Genomic DNA, 15569 nt, shown 5'->3' with positions numbered 1-15569 from the left:
ACATTTTACGAGGGGGGCCAACCAGGGCTACTACGGTGGCCCGGAAGGGCTAACTGGGAGGCGCGCGCGGGGGGGGGCAATTTCGCTCCCCCTCCCCCACCGCTTTTTCTCTTTCCCCGACGACACATCCATGAGGCCACCGGTTACCCGGATGTGGCGGCTAAAAGGGACCCATTAAAAAGGCGCCCCGCGGGGAACTCCGCCGCCGCTCGTTGGCCGCGCTCGACGTCACTCAAACCCCGATGCTGTCCAATAGGGGCGGCGAGGCGGGAGCCGCCGAGCCTGCTCCGCAAACCCATTGGCCCGCGCGCGCGTCGTTCCGCCCGGCAGCCCAATGGGCGTCGTAAACGGGCGTCGGGAGGCGGAGCATGCCCGGCGGGCCCGCTGCCCAATCAGGATCATTGTTTGTGGTGGGTGCCGGCTCCGGCGGCGGCTGCTGGTGTCGGTGGCGCCGCGTCTGCTGTCCGCCGCCGCCCCCCCCCGCGCCCGGCCCGAGGGACCCCCGACCGCCCCCCCGCCAGGTGAGAGGGGTGGGGGGCAGGGGAGGGGGCGGGGCCGAGGCGGTGACGGACGGGGGCGTGCCCAATGGGGGGTCCCCGGGGGGGCCGGCTGAGGGCTGCGTGGGTGGGGCCTAAGGGGGGGGAGGCGTGGGGGGCGCGCAGGCGGCGTCTGGGGCGGGGGGCGTCCGTGGGGCAGGCCTCTTTGGGGAGGGGGCTCTTTAGTGCAACTTTATCGGGCTGAGAGGATGGGAGGGGGGGGGAAAGAGTTCATTTTTTGGGGGGGGGCGTCCCCCATGTCGGGGGTCCAAGAAGGCGTGGGGAACTTGTGGGGCCAGGTCTTTGCACGGGCCGGGCGGGGATTTGGGGAGGGGGTCTGCCTGCGAGGCTTTCCCGAAGGGAGGGGCCTCCACAATCGGGGGATTATTATTGGGGTTCAGGGGCGGGCATCGCTGACTCTTTATTGCAAAGGGGGAGGATTTCCCGGGGGGGTCACCAAATTCGGGGTGGGGGGGCTCTCCTAAACATTGGGCTCCCCAGGGTGGTTGGTGGCCATGGGAACAGTGTATTTGCCATAGGGGGAGACAGGCGGGTGCACTTGGCTCAGTGAGGGGCGGGGAGAGGGTTTGGGGGAGGGTGTGCCCCATGTTGGGGTGCGGGAGGGGGGAGGGGGAGGCACGCACGCTCTGTGAGGGTGCCATTTTAGAGGATTTTGGGAGTGGCTTGTGTGTGAGGGGGGATCCTATTGGGGGGGGTCTAGGTCTTTGGGTTCGAAAGCTTTTCCTTGATCGCTGTCTCTGGGGCGCGTTTATGGTGCTGGGAGCCTTCCCTGGAGTTTGGGGAACTGGGTTAAATGAGGGGTGAGTCTAGGTTAGCATTTCATTTTTTTTGGGGGGGGGAGAGTGTGTGCATCTTGACCATCCAGTGCTTTTGAAGGGTGCAGACCTATAGGGCACCTCGGTTGTAACTTGCGGGGATGCTCTTCCATCCACTATGAACATGGGGTGTGTTTTGTTGGGCAGGGGGGAGCTGCCGAAACCCTTGGATCCTGGCTGTGAGAAGAGAGAGGTGGGCTCTTATAAATATATAAATTTAAATAAAGCAATGCACAGGTGTTAGCTGTGGTGACCCTGAAGGTCGGGTCCCGGAAGCAGGGGGGAATATATGGGGTCACCTGGCTGAAATGAGAACTTGGGAGCATTTGGGTTGGTTTTGTGTGGAATGTGGGGGTCAAAAGAGGGAAGGAACTCTGATTTTGGGGATGGAGGGGGTTGTCCTCATTGAAGATTTGGAGGGAGGATATTTCCTAAACTGAAGGGGAATGCAACGTTGTTAAGGCAGACTTAAAGCTGGGATCGAGCCTGATCAGGAGATCGGAGGGAGTGATGGATTGGTTTGATGGACCGTAGTGGGTTTTATCGTGCCCCCTGTTGTTGATAAGGATATCTGACAATGCTAAGGACGACTCCAATGGGCAGGTGTCTGTCTTTTGCATGGGGGTGTTTCGCTGGGGGAACAGAATAGCAGAAAGGCATTTTGGAGGGTGTTCTCTGCCGAATTGGGCATGTAAGGGGTAGCTGGCCTGGTTGATGCCAGGAAAGTATAGAGCAAGGGATGAATGGCATGTCCCCTTCGCCATGGGGCGAGCCAGCCTGTTTCGCGGTTTCACCGTTGGAGCATGTGGAGATGCTGGAGCCAGGTTTGGGGGTGTGTGTGTGTTTGAAAACAGAAATTGGAAGGGGGAGGCCAAGAAATTGTGGGTCGGATGAGTTTGCCTGGCTAGGATTGATGCGGGGCGGGGTGGGAGGTCAGCACAGAAGGCCAGAGAGGAAGAGGCTGGCAGCTCTCCTGGGAATGCGTTCCATCAAGATGCAGGAATCGTAGAACGTACCTGAAGAGGGAGGGGGAGTTGTCTCTTGCTTCCCCCCCCTTAATAGGGAATCTGGGTTTCGACCCTGATCAGTAGGGTGGGGGATGGACCCTGGCATCCGGCGACTTTTCTGTTCCCTGTGCTCTCCAACCAGGGGCACGTGGGAGAAGGCAAGCCTTGCCCACAGGCTGGGGCCACAGCCCTTCTGGGCATCCTCTTCACCCTGTGGGAGGGGTGTGTGTGTGTATGGGGGGGGGGACATAGGTTCCGGGGGGGGCAGGGGGTGTAGCTCCTTCTTGGGGGTGACAGCGTCGTTTCTCCCAGCTTCTGCTTGAATCCTTCCCCCCCTTGCACTTCTTAAGCCTCGAGGCTGTAGGAACTGGGAGGTGGCGGCGAGGGGTGTGGGGGGAGAGAGAGAGGAGAAGGCAAGGGGTCTTGGCAGGCGTGGGCGCCCCTCTTCCCGTCCCAGCCTCCCCAGCTGCCGCTCCTCGGAGCCCGGAGTGAACCGCCTCATGACTGTGCTTTCTCCACCCACCCCACCGCCACCTTGGCGGCATCACTGCTGCCACCTCCCATGTGGGTGGCAAGAAGAGGCTTGTTACTGCTTTCTGGCTTTCTTTCGTTCTTTTTTAATTAGGGTTTTTTTTTTCCTGGGGTGGGGGGTGGGGTAGGAAGACGACACACTGTTCTCTCGCCCTGGGCACATCCTTCCTCTCCAGCGGGGAGGGGGGGAGCAGAGCAGAGGTATGCCTCCAGAAGGCTTCTAATCCCAGGCACATGCCGGCAGGCAGGCAGCCGTCTCCAAAGTGTCGAGGAGGAGGAGGAGGAGGGAGGGAGGGTGGTACGTCGGGCTCCTTGTCCCCTCCTCCTCCTCCGAGAGGACATTTTATTTGGAAGTGCGGCTTTCCGCCTGATCCTCTGCCGGAGCGGAGGGTTAATGCTTTCGGAGGCTTGGACCAGAGATGGTGGAAATCGACGTGCCCGGTGGGCGGGGAGGGGGTTGGGTTGGGTTGGAGAGGCAGCGCAGAGACGCTGGCGCTATCGATCGCCTCCCCCTGACTGTCATCGCCGGTGCCCTCCTGGAGAAAGCCGGGCAAGGCTGGGAGGAGGGGGGGGGGATCAGTGTTCGATTGTGCGCCAGGGTGGAGGGGGTGCCGGCGGCGGGAGGGGAAGGGGGCACGTTTGCTCCTGTTTAGGGTTGTTGGGGAGGGGGGGGGAAGCCGAAGGAAGCAGTCATTTTGGAAGCTGGAGCGGCTTCTCACTTTCTGGACGCCGGGGAGATGCGTGAACAGAGCTGCCTTGCTCTCCCCTGGAAGCTACCCGGACCAGAAGCTTGGCTTTAGTGAACGTTGGCTGCTTCTTGCCAGCACACCAGGGCCCCACCCTAGCCCCCGGGGAGAACGAGGAGTGCGCTCAGAGTTGCCCAATCGCCGAGCTGCCCTGTCGGGCACAGAGGTGGGTCACCATGCCGGGCTTGGGCACTCCTTGGCCCCCGGCCCTTGCGGGAAGGTGCCAAACGGAGGCGATGGGAGAGAGGGAGGGAAGTTCAGCGTCATAGGTGTCAACTGGGAAAAAACACCCATAAAAGTTTACCTGAACCTCTCACACAATCTGAGCTATTGTGCAAAGTGGGTTGCACTGTTGAGAAACCTGGTTGCAGAAAATCGCCAGGAGCTCTCGGCCTACACCAGGGGTGGCTAAACGGTGGCTCCTCAGACCTCCATGGACTGCGATTCCCACAATGCGTGGGAATTGTAGTCCATGGATATTTGGAGAGCCAATGTTTGGCCACCTCTGGCCTACACTTTCCATGTGGCTGGTGATACCTCCCCCCCCCCCCCCGCCACCATCCCAGTGGTTGTAATGTAGTCAGGTGCCTTTGGTGTTATGTGTCTGTCCAGAGGGGACCTGGCTGGGCCATTTGGACTTGGGGTTTAGGAAAATGCCCACTCCATGGGATATCCATGGAGCATGAGGGATGTTTATCTGTGGGTGTGAATGTATATACGTAGCACAGAATCTTTTTTCCATTCCCTACAAGGCAGGAAAAATCAGGAAAAAATTTCCTGAAATTTTCCTATCAGGAAACAAAATTCACAGTCAGAGTAGTTCAGCAGTGGAATAGGCTGCCTAAGGAGGTGGTGAGCTCCCCCTCACTGGCAGTCTTCAAGCAAAGGTTGGATACACACTTTTCTCGGATGCTTTAGGATGCTTAGGGCTGATCCTGCATTGAGCAGGGGGTTGGACTAGATGGCCTGTATGGCCCCTTCCAACTATGATTCTATGAAATGGAGCCGTTTGAGGAGTTAACACCCCTTGCTAACCCACCCGGGCTTGGTCGGCGGGTCGGTTCCCACGTTCCGTCAGCCTCACCCCGTTGGGTGAGGTCACAGAACCTTAGAATCATCAAGTGGGAAGAAGCCATACAGGCCATCTAGTCCAACCCCTCCCTCGGTGCAGGGTCAGAACGTTACAGAGATGCCCCTTCTTTTGAGCTCAGACTGGAGGCCGTGGAGAGGGGCTGTTGGATTGCAGCCGACACCTGAGGAGACCTCGAGGGCTTTTCCAAGCAAGAGCCGGTTTGCCCTTGACTGCCTCTGCGTGGTGGTGACCTCTGGCCTCCCATCCAAGTAGTAACCAGGGCCGACCCAATTTAGCTTCCAAGATCTGGTGAGATTGGACCAGCCCAGTCCGTATCCCCTGTCATTGCCTCCCCCCCCCCCGGAAACAGCAGCTGCATTCTCCTCACCTGCTCTGTTTTTGGAGCGGGAATCCTGCCCCTTGATGCTTGGGCAGACTTGCATGTGAAGTTGCCTCGCGCTGAACTGTGCCGTATACTCTGCGGTATTGCCTGCTCTGACTGGCAGCCGCTTCTCCCGGCCTCCTTCGCATCCTCCTCGTACCTGATCCTTTTTAGCTGGAGATGCCGGGGACCGAACCAGCGGTGGGACCGCCCTCTGCATTGCCAAGCAGATTCTCCACCGCTGTGCCGGGGCCTGTGGAACTTCACTCTCCCAGCGAGCAGAGCTGTTTTCTCCGAGGCGATGGGAAACTCGGGGAGTATCCCGGGTGGGTCACCGCGGAGATTCGGTGTGGAGTGGAGCAGCTGCCCTCTTGAGCTGGAAAGCCAGGATATAGATTTTTGTACAGGGCTGCAGAATAATTCCACGGGAGTGCCCAAGTGGCTTTCTTTGGGATGGGCGGAGGCTGTGAGCCCCTCCAAATCCTGTATAGATTGGCAAATGTCTCTTTTGTCCTTCCCTCCTTCTGCAGATCTGAGAGGTACTTATTTCATTTCCCCCCTACTGTTTCCCCCAGAGCAGCTTCCATCATTCTCTCCTCTCGTTTGATCCTCATAACAACAACCCTGTGAGGTGGGGCTGGCCCAAGATCTGCGACTGGCCCAAGGTCACCCTGCGATCTGTGTTGGGGTGGGGATTTGAATCTGGGTCTGCCAGGTCCTAGTCGAGCCCCCTAATCACCTCACTACTTGGCTCTCTCCTCTTTTGTGTTTTGCTAACGACATCCCTGTGGAGTAGATCACGCAGAGAGGGACTGGCCCGAGGGCACTCCGTATAAGGGAAGTCTGTGGCCAGGAGGGAGTTGGAACCTGGATCTTCCGTGGGCCTAGTCCAGCATTCCCACCATGGTGTCTTTTAACCCATTCCGCTCCTGACAGCGGGAGAGGGTAGGGAGATCTCTCCTTCCCAGGGAGCCGGTGAGCTGCAACTTCTATCATCCCCGCACCCATAGCAGAGGCTGGGGATCAGGCCTGCCAGTCCCACGTTCTGAAATAACTGGAGTTTTGCAGGTGGAGGCTGAGAGAGTGGGGTCTGGGGAGGGGAAGGCCATACAGGCCACCTTCGAAAGCAGCTCTTTTCTCCTGGAGAAGTGGAATAAATGTTTCAGCTGAATAATAAATAAGCAGTTTGTGTAGTCTGGAGACCAGTTGCAATTCTGGGATATCTCCAGCCTCCACCTGGAAATTGGCGACCTTAGGAATAATAGATCGTGGGTTTCAGAAGAGGAAGAGAAAAAATGTTTTGTTTGTTTTTTTAATACCCTGCTTTTGGCTACTTGAAAAGGGGCTTGCAAATACCTTTCTCTTCCTTTCCCTACAACAGGAACTCTGTGAGGTAGGGGGGACTGAGAGAGCTCTAAGAGAACTGCTGTGTGAGAACAGCCCTGAGAGAACTGGGACTGCCCTAGGATCACCCGGCTGGCTGCATGTGGAAGAGTGGGGAATCATACCCAGTTCTCCGGAATAGCACCCGCCACTCTTATTAATTAATTAAATATTTATATACCACCCTCCCTGGAGGCCCAGGGTGGTTTACATAAATCGTATGAACAATACATGAAACAATCCATAACATATAAATGAAACGTGTCACTCCACTCCCTGAGTCCTCCTCCAGCCTGCCTGTTAATGCAGGTGGTGATGTCACTTCCAGTGGCCTGTAACTTCCGGGGTTGTGGCAGGGAGGCGTGGCCAGCTGACATCACTTCTGGGGCTCCTTGAAGCCTAAAAAATTATTTCAGGGTCTCCTCCATGATCAAAAGGTTAAAAAAGGCTGGTGTGAGCTTACGTGCACTCACATATTTCATCAGATACAGTGAAATTGGGATAGCTTTAGTCGTTGCATGTAGATTGGGGCGGGGAGGGAGGGGTTAATTGCCGGGAAGGGCTGCCTAAAATGAAAGTGCATAAGAGACTGGGTGATAATAGCCGAGCTTGGATTAAGGCAGTAATCAGGATCTGTGAATAAGCATAAAAATAGAAGAGTTAACGAACTGGCTGTATACAGTGTCTCATTTGGTGTGTTCAGGACATTTAGGGAGTCTTTTCCAATATACCAGTGGTCCCCAACCTTTTTATCACCGGGGACCGGGTCAGTGCTTACTGAGGCCGGGGGGGGGGTAGTTTTTTGCCGAGGGACGTTACCACTGCCTGAGCCCCTGCTCCACTTGATTTCCTGCTGGCACCCCTGACTTCCCGCAACCCACTGGGGGGCGCTGCCAGCAGCAGCTGCGCGGTGCCACACCGAGGGGGAGCCCCAGCCATGGCGGCCGCTGGAGAGCACCAAAGGTGAGCCCGGCGGCAGAGTGGCAGGGCAGCCCCTGAGGCAGCAGCTGGGGAGGAGGACGAGGAGGAGCCGCGGCCCGGTACCAAATGATCCACAGACTGGTACCGGTCCCTGGACCGGAGGGTTGGGGACCCCTGCAATATACCAAGGACGGCCAAACTGTGGCTCTCCAGATGTCCATGGACTACAATCCCCGTGGGCCTCTGCCAATATGTCCGTGGACTACAATTCCCATGAGCCACTACCAATATGTCTGTGGACTATAATCCCCATGGGCCTCTGCCAAGATGTCCAGGGACTACAATTCCCATGAGCCACTGCCAATATGTCTGTGGACTATAATCCCCATGGACCCCTGCCAAGATGTCTAGGGACTACAATTCCCACGAGCCACTGTGCTGGCAGGGGCTCGTGAGAATTATAGTATATGGGCATATTGGCAGTGGCTCGTGGGAATTGTAGTCCATGACATATTGGCAGTGGCTCATGGGACTTGTAGTCCACAGACATCTGGGCGCCAGAATTTGGCCACCCCTGCAGTATACTGAAGGAGTGTGCACCTGCACATACCTAGTCTCCCAGTTATTGCTTTGTACCCATAGTTGAACTTTCTTGACCTTGGGGGGCTTCTGCTGGATTCCAACTTCTCCCGTCTGCTCGTTAATTCTTTTCCTGGCTCTTTGTAGCTTTTGAAGTTGCTCTGCATCAGGGCCCCTATTCCACTCTAAAGCGATCTCAGGGGAAGCCAGGGTGGTGTAACAGTAAGAGTGTCCAGCAAGGATGCGTGCTGCCAAGTTTCACCCCCCCACCACAGTGCCACGGGAGCTCTCCGGGTGACCTTGGCCCTTTCACGGACACTCTGCCTCACCTACCTCAGAGGGTCATTGAGAAGATGAAAGAGAAGAGAACGCTATAAGCTGGGGAGAAAGGCAAGGGGAAAAATGCAGATCAACTTGCAGAGCTGTTTCCTGGACCTTCCTGGGTTGACTCAGGAGGGCCCTTGTAGGTACTAGGAAAAAGGGGTGCCCCTGGGGAACTTTGTCATTCACTCTAGTGCAAGCTTTCTCAACCAGGGTTTCATGAAACCCTGAAGTTCCTTGATGGTTCTGGAAGGGTTTCTCGGAACGGATGGGAGTTAACTTTTTATATATATTTTAAATTCGTTAAACATTTATTGGGTGATATGACCATATATGGTCCTGTCGGCCCAGCCACCCCCTCCCAAAATGGCTTGCAGGAGGTGGAAAAGGGAGAGGCCCCGGGTAGGCGTGTTCAACAGCTCTGCTTCCCAACCGTATTCTGCAGGATCGTGCCACTCCTGGGGTTTCTCAACAGTTAAAAAGGCGAGAAAGGCTGCTCTAATGACTGAAAAGGTAAAACTGACTGGATGTTAGTTTACAGCTTTTCCTGCTTTGCAGGTCTTCACTGTCCTGTTATCAGAATCCTCTGCCCTGCAAATTTATGTGGATGTTCATGCCACTTTAGCTGCCCTGGCTTCTCCTGCCAAATACTCTCGGGAACTGTGGTTTGTTACGATGGGAAAAAAGAAAAATGCTTCCAGAAATTCCCCATCTGCCCCCTAGAACTGCAGTTCCCCCTGTTCTGAAAGGGAGTGAGAGGGTCAGTACACCTGAAGGGTATATTATCCCTCCCTCCCTCCCTCCATCTATTTATATATCGCCCTCCCTGAAGGGTATACAATATACAATATACAATATACAAATATACAAATATACAAATATACAAATATTTATATTTATATTCATATTCATATTCATATATTTATATTCATATTCATATTCATATTCATATTCATATTCATATTCATATATTTATATTTATATTTATATTTATATTTATATTTATATTTATGCCGCCGGCATGAAACAACAAAATTGTACATCATTCAAGTAACAGTAAGGTGGTAACAACAATAACATTTACATAATAACAATAACAATAACAACAATAATGTTGAAGGAAGGCGAAACTGCAACCTTATCTCTTTTTTCGAGAAAGTATAGAGGCCTTTGCTTTCTTAAAAATTCTGGGGGCAGCAAAAATACACGGGTCTCACAGTCCCTGGAAAGACAAATGCGGTTTGATTCCGATGGCAGCTTTTTTGTACTGTCTCCTCCGCTCCGCCCCCTACTTCTGGGAATGCGGCAGGTAGAGGCACGGAGCAAGAGCCCCTCGCCCCAGTTTCCCTGCACTCCTGTCTCCGGCCGCAGCCCAAGCGCCCGCTGCAGTTGCCTCACTGGGAAGGTGCTTTGAACTGGTTTGCTCGGCACCGGGAAGGCGTTGGCCACCTCCGTGCAGAATGGCCCGGGGCGGAGAAGCGCCGGGTGTTGGGACATACGGCCAGGAGGCCCAAAAGTTCTTCAGCTGGCCTTTCAGGTTCCCATCAGGGTGATGCAATGGCGAGCTGTTCCAAAATCTGGAGAATTCTGGCCACATTTCGGGGTGGGCAGGCTTGCAGGGGGGGGGGGCAGGCAACCGCTGGTGCAGTCAAGATCGCCGAGCTGAACATCCTCCTACAGCCTCTGAGATCTTTTTATTTCCGGTCCATTGCTCTGTGAGGCAGAGGGTATGAAGGGATGCTCTGTGGGATGGTGGCAATGGCTCCTGCCGTTGAGCCACAGCTGAATTATGGGGACCCTGTAGCTGTTCGAGGCAAGAGTGTTCAGAGGTGGTTTGCCATTGGTTGCCTCCTCATAGTGACCCTGGACTCAGAATCATAGAGTTGGAAGGGGCCAGACTGACCATACGGCTGCTCAATGCAAGATCAGCCTGAAACAATTCCTGGGTGGTCTCTCATCCAAGCACTGACCAGGACCAACTCCGCTTAGCTTCCGAAATCTGTAGAGATCAGGCTACCCAGGGCTGCCCAACTCAGGGCAGAACCATCAAGTCACAGCCTATGTACGGTAACAAACAAATAAACAAACAAATAAATTGGTATCCAGTAGATCCTTGGAACCTTCCATGGCAGAGAATCTACCACTTCAGGAGGGACTGTTCCAGTATTGAACATGTGGCACTGTCCGGCAACTGTGCCTGATTTAATGGTCATCTAATTTAATGGAAACCTCCTTTGCTTTAGCTTATATCCCTAAGTCCAAGCCCTGTCAGATGCCCCATCTGTGGACACACCCAGCCAGTCTTTGCCATGGCAGCCTTTACAAGAAGAAGAAAAGTTGGCTTTTATATCCCACTTTTCACCGTCCCGAGGAGTCTCAAAGCGGCTTACAATCCCCTTTCCCTTCCTCTCCCCACAACAGACACCCTGTGAGGGAGATGAGGCCGAGAGAGTTCTGACAGCATTGCTCTGTGAGAACATCACTATCAGGGCTGTGATGAGGCCCAGGTCACCCAGCTGGCTGCATGTGGAGGAGCGGGGACTCAAACCCAGCTCGCCAGCTTAGAAGCTGCCACTCTTGACTACACAAAGCATCTCTTCTGCTGTATAAAGATTCCAAGGCTCTCCAAATCCCTCAGTTGAGGGTGGGGATCTGAATTTGGCTTAATCCCCACCTCTTCAGTGTTCTTGAGAACAGCCTTTAGGTTCCCTGGTGCTTGCCGAAGCAAAGCAGAGGCTCTGGGGGAAGTTACGGCATTTGGAGCAAAAGGTGTGTGCATGTACATGCATCCGTCTGCCAGAAACCACAGGTGACACTGCGCACTCATATTGTCTGTACACCGCAGAGATGGTCTGTAGTATAAGAAGAAGAAGAAGAGTTGGTTCTTATATGCCGCTTTTCCCTACCCGAAGGAGGCTCAAAGCGGCTTACAGTCGCCTTCCCTTCCTCTCCCCACAACAGACACCCTGTGAGGGAGGTGAGGCTGAGAGAGCCCTGAGATTACTGAAGAAGAAGAAGAAGAGTTGATTCTTATATGCCGCTTTTCCCTACCTGAAGGAGGCTCAAAGCGGCTTACAGTCGCCTTCGCATTCCTCTCCCCACAACAGACACCCTGTGGGGTAGGTGAGGCTGAGAGAGCCCTGATATTCCTGCCCGGTCAGAACAGCTTTATCAGTGCCGTGGCGAGCCCAAAGTCACCCAGCTGGTTGCATGCGGAGGAGTGCAGAATCGAACCTGGCATGCCAGATTAGAAGTCTGCACTCCTAACCACTACACCAAACTGGCTCTAAGCCAGCAATTTGGGGAGTCTCCACTGCTCACACGGAGTACACCTTGCTGCATTCAAGATGTTCCGACTTAAGCCCTGGCGTTTCCAGTTAAAGGCTCTCAAGTTGCAAGAAGAGGTCTTTTTCTGTCTGGGATCCTGAGGAGTCACCGCCAGTCACTGTGGGCCGTTCGGAGCTAGATGGACCAGTGCACTGACTCAGTGGGAGGGAAGGGGCTGCGGCTCAGTGGAAGAGCTGCGGCTTTGCACGTAAAAGATGCTTGGTTCTTAGAGTTGGTTCTTAGATGCCGCTTTTCTCTACCAGAAGGAGTCTCAAAGCGGCTTACAGTTGCCTTCCCTTTCCTCTCCCCACAACAGACACCCTGCAAGGGAAGGGGGGCTGAGAGAGCCCTGATATTACTGAAGAAGAAGAAGAGTTGGTTCTTATATGCTGCTTTCCTCTACCCGAGGGAGTCTCAGAGTGGCTTACAGTCGCCTTCCCTTTCCTCTCCCCACAACAGACACCCTGTGAAGGAGGTGAGGTTCTGAGAGCCCTGATATCACTGCTCGGTCAGAACAGCTTTATCAGTGCTGTGGGAAGCCCAAGATGGCCGCACGTGGAGGAGGAGCGGGGAATCAAACCCAGCCCGCCAGGTTACAAGTCCGTGCTCCTGACCACTACACCAAGCTGGCTCTCAGGAGCAGGCAGAGAGAACTTGTTCTTGCTCTCCCATAATATTGACCCGATGAAGTTGTTGAGAAAGAAGTTGAAGACCACTGCCAGGCTACCCAGCAGGACTGCACTTAGGTTCTCCACATGTTCAACGGGGTGGCAGATTACAGTGGGTGAGCGACAGGGTTGGGAGTGTCCTGTATAGTGCAGGGGGTTGGACTAGATGACCCAGGAGGTCCCTTCCAACTCTATGATTCTTGCGGGTGCCTTAATACTGTAAAAGCAAACCAAAGACCAAGGCACTGGCAGCTAAAGATGAAATGAGCCCTGACTCTACGTTGACAGAATGGGTAGCGCTGACAAAAGTGCGTGGGAGAAGACCTTTGGCAGAGCAGAAGGGAGGACAAGGTGCCTATGCCCCCCCTGGATCATACCCTCTTTTCCCCACCGTAAAACACGTTTGCGAAGCTTCTCCATAAATAATCTGAGCGCATGCTTTAAAATTAAACTTTAAAAGCAAAACAACGAACGCCTCCAGTTTTAATTAAGAAGGAGTGTCTCGGCCAGATGTTCAGTAAGCTCTGCGGTGAAGCATTGCCGTTGAGCCACGGGGACTTGGGATCGAATCCTCCAGAATGGTTTCGTGGCCTCAGTGGCTGATAGCGTTCGGCAAAGCCTCAGGAGGGGGTGAGGCAGAATGGAGGCCCCGTGCGTAGCTTTCTCATCACTCTCTGCCCCCGGCTCGTGATCCCAGATGCTGCTTTTAAAGCTCACCTGGCTCCAAATTCCATAGCCTTTTCTATTCCTTTTTGTTGAGGTTCTGAAAAGGTCCAACCGCCTTGAGGCCCAAGCCTTTGAGTTGGAGGCACCTGCGTTTCCAGTTCCGCTCAGGGCAGGGTCTTAAAAAGGCCACACGGCCGGAGTAAAATTTCGGGGATCCTTTTCCAAGCTTTCCCGCAGAACCGTTGCCAGAAGAATGCCAGCTCTTCCGAAAACCCGGGCTCTTGGTAACAAAAGTGTGTTGTGCAGAATCAGCAGATCTCCTTAATTTGCAAAACATTCTGGGTGCTTAGTTGGGCGCGGTCTGTGCGCGTGTGTGTTTGTTTAGCCTGGGATACCCTGAGTCATGACCACGGTTGGTAATTCCTGTGGATTTAAAGGTGCGGGCCAGAATCCTGATGGACATATATGGACAAAGCGCCCTGAACCAGCCACATCTGATACGAAGGCATGGTAGAATTAATCCGTCTTCTGTATGGTGTCGAATGGAAGAACAGTGGTGTGTTCTTTTGACCCCCTCAGAGGCCAAATGGTTCTGCAGCATCAGAGTCAGGAACGCCTGAGTGAACCAGTCAGGCCTGGTGTGTTGATGAGAAAGAATTGCCCCTGCCCCCAGCAAGAAGGTTCGTTAGGAAGAGGCAGGACAGTGACTCATACAGAGACACAGGCCATGGAGACTTGGTTTTGAATCCTCCAGAATGGTTTCTGGGTCTCAGTGGCTGTGGGGCATTGCGTGAAAACTACCCCTTGCAAAAAAGCTGGTTAGGAAGAGGCAGGACAGTGACTCCTACAGAGACACAGGCCATGGATACTCAGGTTTCAATCCTCCAGAATGGATTATGGGTCTCAGTGGCTGTGGGGCATTGCGTGAAAGCTGCCCCTTGCAAAAAAGCTGGTTAGAAAGAGGCAGGACAGTGACTTATTCAGAGACACAGATCATGGAGACCTGAGCCACTTGGGTTTGAATTCTCCAGAATGGTTTCTGGGCCTCATCGGCTGTGGGGCATAGCGTGAAAATTGCCCCTGCCTCCAGCAAAAAGGCTGGTTAGGAAGAGGCAGGACAGTGACTCATACAGAGACGCAGACCATGGAGACCCGAGCCATGGAGACTTGGGTTTGAATCCTCCAGCATGGTTTCTGCATCTTAGTAGCTGTGGGGCATAGCATAAAAACTGCCCCTGCCCCTGGCAAAAAAGCTGGCAAGGAAAAGGCAGAGCTGTGACTCATACAGAGACACAGGCCATGGGGGACTTGAGCCACGGAATCTCAAGTTTAGATCTTCCCGAGCAGTTCTCCAGAAATCTGTCCCCTTTGAGAGGGAATACTGCAGGCTCTTGGAATGCAATTTAATTAATTTCCATTCCTTGTCTCCGGCGTGTCGCTTGGGCCACAGTTTGGGAATCGGAGCGGGGCGAGGCGGCACATCTGCTCCGCCATCTCTCCCCGCCGCCACCCCGTCTGTTCCTTTGTTAGCCTCATTGCTGCTCTTCCCCGCCGCCCGTCAGCCGAGCACCCGGGGCGGCTTAGCCCGCAATATCTCGGCGGCGTTATTGAATCCCGTTTCCGAAGCGCGCGAGCGACATTAAGTGAGATGGATAACTGGGAAATGGTTCGGGAGACAGGAGTTTCATTGCTGACTGGTTTTCGCTTTCAACGGTTTGCTTGTCGGGTTCTCTCCCCCCCCACTCCCTCCCTCCCTCCCGACTGCCTAATACTTGTTTGTATGAGGAACGAGATAATTCACTTTAATGAATTATAAAACTTGTTTCACTGCAGTGGGTCTTCATTTTTTCCCCCCCGTCCTCACTCTTGCCGCCACAGATTTACTGTCGAAGTAGAATAAAATTAACTTAGATCTCACTCGACTGCCTCCGAATTTAGCGGTTTCCCCACCGGTACGTGCGAGGCGAGACGGCTTGCTGGCACCCGGATAGCAGAGTGCTGTTGGAGGGGAAAGAGAGCAGGGTCTTGGACCAAGGTGGGGGGATCTGGCCCTTCTGATTGGCTCAGGAAGCCAGGGGGGGTGAGCCTTGGAACGGCAGGGCTGGGGCAGACTGCCCTTCACCGAGGTCACGACATTGGTGTGGGCGGGGCTAGTGCCGGAGGGGCGGAGCCTTCTAAGTCCGTGGGAGTCCGTGGGAGCGCCAGAGAGGGTCTGCGGCCTTTCCCCTTATTTCTTAATGGACTCAGCCGCAAGCGAGGGACCTGGCCACTTCCATTGCTCCGCCTCTTGAGCATGAGTGAGTTCTCTTGTGCTTTCTGCCCTTGGGGGGGCGGAGCCTGCGCGCCTACTCCCAACTTTAACCGCCTCCTCTCCCTCCCCGCTCCTCAGTCCTCCTCTAGCGCAGATAGTGATGTCACTTCTGGTGGAGGTGTGGCGTAGCAGGGAGGCGTGGCCTGTTGACATCACTTCCCGGGCTCCTCAAAGCCCGAACAATTATTTCAGGGGCTTCTCTGTGGTCAAAAGATGGGAAGCGTCTGCCCTATGGAGACTCCAGCTGAGGCCACTGTGGTGGTGTGAACGTCTTGTGAGCCGG

At 54.4% G+C, this 15569-nt stretch overlaps 1 protein-coding gene across 1 annotated transcript in view; it reads left to right on the top strand.

Annotated features, from left to right (window-relative positions):
* Positions 1–388: 388 nt before the first annotated feature.
* The window catches only part of GATAD2B (GATA zinc finger domain containing 2B), a 91386-nt gene continuing 76205 nt past the window's right edge, over positions 389–15569 (top strand). The window contains exon 1 of the mRNA XM_077321299.1: positions 389–521. The gene's annotated coding sequence lies outside the window, so the exon portion shown is untranslated. The remainder of the gene's footprint in view (positions 522–15569) is intronic.

The sequence above is a fragment of the Paroedura picta genome, chromosome 1 (assembly GCF_049243985.1).
Source record: "Paroedura picta isolate Pp20150507F chromosome 1, Ppicta_v3.0, whole genome shotgun sequence".
Classification (NCBI taxonomy): Eukaryota; Metazoa; Chordata; class Lepidosauria; order Squamata; family Gekkonidae; genus Paroedura; species Paroedura picta.
The sequence above is the reverse complement of the archived record's forward strand: the minus strand, read 5'-3'. Positions and strand labels throughout refer to the sequence as shown.